Source organism: Mesoplodon densirostris, chromosome 16 (assembly GCF_025265405.1).
Source record: "Mesoplodon densirostris isolate mMesDen1 chromosome 16, mMesDen1 primary haplotype, whole genome shotgun sequence".
Classification (NCBI taxonomy): Eukaryota; Metazoa; Chordata; class Mammalia; order Artiodactyla; family Ziphiidae; genus Mesoplodon; species Mesoplodon densirostris.
Genome location: NC_082676.1, coordinates 50,224,109 through 50,230,461, shown reverse-complemented (window position 1 = coordinate 50,230,461; position 6,353 = coordinate 50,224,109).

The following is a 6,353-nucleotide window of genomic DNA, read 5'->3' as shown; positions in this document are numbered from 1 at the left end:
AAGTTCTTGGCAGTAAATAAGGTTGTGTCATTTCTGAATATTATTATTAACCCTGGTTTCCTCTTGTAGCCTCAAATTTTGTAGAATGGAAGTAAGTTTAGTAATAAAAATGAATGCCCAGCTCCTGCCACTTTGTTTGAAACCCATTGGATGGTAATTTCAAGACTAAAATGTTATGAGTATATAGATGCATATGCCTATGCATTGCACCCACCTCCACCTCTCTCCTCCTGTGCCCGGTGTGTGGTCCTTCGCTGTGGCCTCAGCCTTTCTCCCCAGGCATTGTGATCAAGGGTTTACATGTCAGCTCCTCTGGTATAACCAACCGGAAGGTAGGGTTTACTGACTTATTCAGTTATTTGAAAGAATCAAAATTATTTGATAAAATTTCAGTTACCTTTTCAATGGGTTCAATATATACCAAAACTTTTCTGAAACTTTTTGTAACTTTGGGTTTTGTTTGTTCTTCTTTCTCTAGTTCCTGTAGGTGTAAGGTTAGATTGTTTATTTGGGATTTTTCTTGTGTCTTGAGGTAGGCTTGTATTGCTATAAACTTCCCTCTTAGAACTGCTTTTGCTGCATCCCGTAGGTTTTGGATTGTGGTGTTTTTGTTGTCATTTGTCTCTAGGTATTTTTTGATTTCCTCTTTGATTTTTTTCAGTGATCTCTTGGTTTTTTAGTAATGTATTGTTTAGCCTCCATGTGTTTGTGTTTTTTACATTTTTTTCCCTGTAATTGATTTCTAATCTCATAGTGTTGTGGTTGGAAAAGATGCTTGATATGATTTCAATTTTCGTAAATTTACTGAGGCTGGATTTGTGACCCAGGATGTGATCTATCCTGGAGAATGTTCCGTGTGCACTTGAGAAGAAAGTATAATCTGCTGTTTTTGGATGGAATGTCCTATAAATATCAATTAAATCTATCTGGTCTATTGTGTCATTTAAAGCTTGTGCTTCCTTATTAATTTTCTGTCTGGATGGTCTGTCCATTGGTGTAAAAGAGGTGTTAAAAGTCCCCCACTATTATTGCATTACTGTCAATTTCCTCTTTTATAGCTGTTAGCATTTGCCTTATGTATTGAGGTGCTCCTATGTTGGGTGCATATATATTTATAATTGTTATATCTTCTTCTTGGATTGATCCCTTGATCACTATGTAGTGTCCTTCCCTGTCTCTTGTAACATTCTTTAAAGTCTATTTTATCTGACATGAGCTACTCCAGCTTTCTTTTGATTTCCATTTGCATGGAATATCTTTTTCCATCCCCTCACTTTCAGTCTGTATGGGGACACAGGGATTTTTTTTTAGGTAATGGAAATACTCTGTATTTTAATTGTAGTGGTGGTTACACAGTTGTATGTATATGTTAAAACTCATAAATTGTACACTACATAGGGTGAATTACCTGACTTGAAAAAATTTACAGACCATAGAATTTGCTTTCATTTTATTTTTGGAAGGCTGTCCTGAAGTGATTATACAAATGCCATTTGACTTGCTATTTAAAATGTCATTTTCTTTTTTGAGGTTATCTGCACACTTAAAAATTAATTGCTTCATTAAAAAATAATTTCATGACTTTTGAATGCTTTTAATTAAAGTACATATTGCTTCTGCTGAGGACCTTGTCTCTGTCTTCTCCCTGGTGAGCCATGTTGAAAACTCCCTATTTACAGCAGGATTCGGAATCAGCCCACATGGGGCGGCCCAAGGAACTGCATTTAACCAACATCACTGGGGATTCTAATGCTTGTGGTCCAAGGACTGTTAATAAACACCAGGAGGCAGTAGAGCTTTGTGTGAAGAATGTGGGTTCTGCAATCAGACTGCCTGGTCTAAAGTCATGCTTCAACCACTCATCTGCTGTGCAGTGGAAGCTTTCTGTGCCTTAGACTCTTTCTCTGTAAAAAAAAAAAAAAAAGAATTGATAACAATATTATCAACCTTGTTAGATTGTAGTGAGGATTAACAGTGTTAGCACAATGTCTGGCACCTAGTACATGCTGTCCTTGTTGTTAGTGGCATGTGTGATACTCTTGCAGTGCTGTTGTAGGAAGCTCTTTTTCTTTTTTTTTTCTTTTTTGGTTTTACCCTTTGAACTTTATTATCACGTTTCAGAAATATCTTCATTTGGTTGACATACTGATAATTCTTCCCTCATGGAAGGCTCTTTTTCTTGAAGAGTGAAGCTGTGGTCCAAATTGAGAACTTCATGTGGTAGAAATACATCTATTTTCATTTTTAGAGTACTTTTCCTCCAGGTATTTCTCAGGGGACTAGGCAAGCCTCACACAATGAAATGGCAGGGGAAGGTAAAGGAGAGAGTGATGAATATGGGCTGGGGGAGTAAGAAATGCAAGGATTTTGGTTTCAGGTCATAAGGAGCTGACAATTTGTCAAGCACATAACTCTCAAAACAATGTCTCCACTTATACACTTTGTTGCAGTTAGGTACTATTTTGCAGTAAATCATTTCCCATTTATTTTATGGAGTGTTATGAACTCTGAATTTATGAGATTTGTTTTTAAAGTGCGTGGGAAAACACAGAAAATTATACCACTTCTCTTGTATACTATGTAAGTACAGATATGTTTATATTAGCCTTTGGGAAAAATCCACAGAATTTATAATTCACAAAAGAAAGTAAGCAGGTAAAGGAACAGACCCTGTAACTGGAAGGGACTTCAAGAGTCTCTGATCCGGGTCCATGACTTTATGTAGAGGTGGTCTTTATTAATTTCCATTTTTGCAGACAAAATGATTAAGGTTATGTGATTTTCCAAGGTCACATGGAAAATATCAGGATTGTAACTAGAGTTTGAATTTCCTGCCTCCTGGTGTAAATGCTCACCCTGTTTTTGATGATAAAGATGAGGGCTGGATAAACTGATATGGGGACCAGGGACTGGGAGCGTGTGGTAGGACAGAAGACACCTTGAATAAGAACCACAGGCATATGAGAAAGCCTCATTCCTATACACTGCATGTTTCAGGCAAGTGAGGCCTGATACCTGTTGGTTGAGGGAAGGCTGGCTGGTCATCACCATTCCCATAAGGAGTATAATGTAGGTAAATTAATCACAGTCTGAGTTTTTTTTGGTATAGAAACAATATGTTGGTACATTGAGAATGTAATCATTTCTCACAGGTACAGTAGCATGGATCAAACTCACAGACCAATGCAAAAAAAAAAAAAAAAGTGCCAATCCTATCTTAATCTATACTGAGACACTAAACTATCCATGGGACAAATGGTTGTGTTCCCCCCATCCCTTATCCTATATAAGGGATATGGTGGGCATAGAATGAGGGACATGGCGATTCAGGATAACGTTAATGGATGATGTCATGGCACTTGATAAAATGGATGCACCCGTCTCCATCCACACAGAGAGGCACCTGCTGCATTGAGCAGAATGGACCAGGCTTTGGTCTCCTGGGCTCATGGTGGAGATCCACTGTGAAATCAGTCTGCCTTTCCATTTCCTAAGGCTGACCCAATCCTCCCCACCCTCCACTCACCACGAGCTGTTAATTCTAAAATATGTTATTACCTTCCTTTAGTCATTTTCTAGTCAAGTCTTGGCTTGGGGACCTGCCTTATTTTAAAGATGACTTTTCATCTCTTTGCTCTAATCCATTATGTACATGCTTCAAAAAATGTGATTCTCAGCAATTTTATTTCCCTAGTTCCAGAATTTTTTGAAGGCAATTTTATGATTGACTCCATGTACCACCTACCATGTCAAAAAAACCTGACAAAGTTTTTTTCTTGAAACATCCTTAAACATATATGTCAAAAATATAATTTATTCCTGATGCTTGTGTCCAAACAGTAAGTTCCAAACCGGATAAAAGAGCTAACAAATGTTAGATGTCCTCAAATATGATGCGTTATCATGTGTCAAGATGAAAATACGCCCATGTATTTATAGACATGGGCTGCTATTTATAGACAATAGTGGAGAAATTCCAGTCCATGAATCAAACAGGGGGTTGAAGGTTCTAAAAATGAATCCATTGTACTATCAAACCCTACAGGAGTAACTTAGATTTATTTTCCTGAGACTTATTCTATTGAATAATCATGATGAGCACTGTAGATGTGGTGAAAATGATCTGTAAATATGTCTCCTTATGAAAGCAAAAAAAGTGCATATAACTAACCTAAGACAATTTGTTTAAATTGTAAGATATCTGAAAAGCATCAAATTTGGCTCCAATATCATTTATAGTTCTGGTTATAAAATGGACCATTCCTGGAGGGAGAACAGCCTGTTCTACATTCACAAATACCAAACTTCATTTTAGTGAGGTTCCTGAGCAAAGCTGGCTTCCCTGACCCACGTCCCCAGGGCTGGAGTAGGAGGCATGAGGGGAAGGTGGGATCTGAGTTTTGTTGGCTAAGAACAAAAGTCTCTGTGGTGGAGGAAAGGCTTCTGGCCTCTGATGCCTGCCCCGTCATATCTAAAACATTTTTGGAAAGACTTGAGCATAGAAATCTAATGAACTTGGAAATAAAGCTTCTATTGTAAAACGGCTTAATAGCTGGTTTCAGTATTTACTTTGTCAATTTTAGGAAACTGTATGGAACAACTGCAGGGTTCTCACAATCTAAGGTTTTGGTTATCTAATAACCAAATGCATTTCCCCTGGACTTAATGATTCATGCACACAGTAAGTTTAAGGAAGATCCCAGGCTAAGTTGCAAAACAAACTCACATTAGTTGTGGCTATTAAAAAATCGATCACAGTTTTCAGCAGAGAAGGGAGTTAATTCTGTGTGATTTTCAGGTTGATTGATTGCTCAAGTATTCTCTTTCATAAAAGTACTCTTCCTCATTTTCAGGCCAGTTTGTGGTTGTGCAAAGATAAAATAGTGGTCTTCTCTCATGCCAGCAGAGATGTGGTTCTGTGGTATGTTACACAAACTACTTAAGATATTTATGTTTATGTACACACATACATGCTTTGTCTACCATAAAATATTTAGATTTTAAGTGTTAAAATCTTTCTCATCGTACCATGTAATTTTTTTCATATACTTCATATAAACCATACGTTTGAAAGTTGTAGAGTCACAAAATAAGAAGGCTTTATAGTTTCAAAATAAGTATATGAAAACACAGTGCCATGAAGTTACATGGTGAGCTGGGGTGGAGAGGAAGCAGCCATTCACAGGACCAAACCCACATACATACATGCAGGAGACAGCAATTAAGAGGCCAAGGATAGGGATGTTTTGAAAATATACTTAAAACAAGATGAAAGATCTTGGATCTTTGAAAATGCCCTAGAAAGTGAATGAAAACAACAGCCTTCTCTTTTGTCAGAGCTCTGACTAAGACCTGCTACTGGGAAGACCTTGAAATACAGAATATATGTATAGAAATATATATTAAAAAACCATATATATTCCTTTAAGTGGATCAAACTATTATATGTGCAAATTTCTTTTAGAGATCCTAGAAGCAGTTGCGTACATGGACAACGTAAGTACATAGGTGGCCCACCGTGATTCCTCACAGCCCAGAAGGCTCTCAGGGGTACCCCATATTTTCTCCCATAATTACTGGGTGCACCTGTAGTCCAGAGGAACTTGGGCAACTTGGAAGCTCTCAAGCTTAGCAAGGAGATATCAAAATGAAGCCCACAAAGCAACACTTCCTCAGGACAGCTTTTCCTGAACCGCCCCCCTGCCCCCGCCCCCCACTGAGGCCAGGTCTCTGCTGTAAGTTCTCCTAACAATGTACACTTCTTTTCTAGCACTCAGCAAACTGTAATTAACTATTCATTTTGTGATTACTTGGACAGGTCTGCCTCCCTACTAAACAGTAAGCTCTATGAGGGTAAGTCATTGTGTAAGTCATTGTGCTTTCCTCTCCATTTAGTCCAGTGCCTGATGTCTTGCATGTACTCAATAAATCTTTATTGCCTACGTGAAAGTGGTAGTTCTTTGTCTTTCCAATATTATTCCTGACATAAATTGAAACAGGTATGAGATTGCCACGGGAGGGAAGCTGTGTGGTTCAGAAGGTTCTAAGCAGGTGAAATGCTGTGGCTGGCCCAGAGGTATGCAAATGAGCCAGCCAGGAAGAGTTTCATACATCAGAGATGGAAAGGTTTTCCTACTAAGAAGACAGGCATCTCTGACCAAGTACATAAACTTGAATTTGCTGCCTGATTTTGTGATTCTAAGTTTGAATATTATGTAAATAGTTTTGTGTTTCATGTTCCTTTTAGCCACTTTCATTCTCATTTCCTAGTTCAAAGTCTCAGGAAGGGGTGTGGGAACAGACAGACACATTATGAGGAGCTATAATCGTGGGCTCTACGGGAATGTTTTATG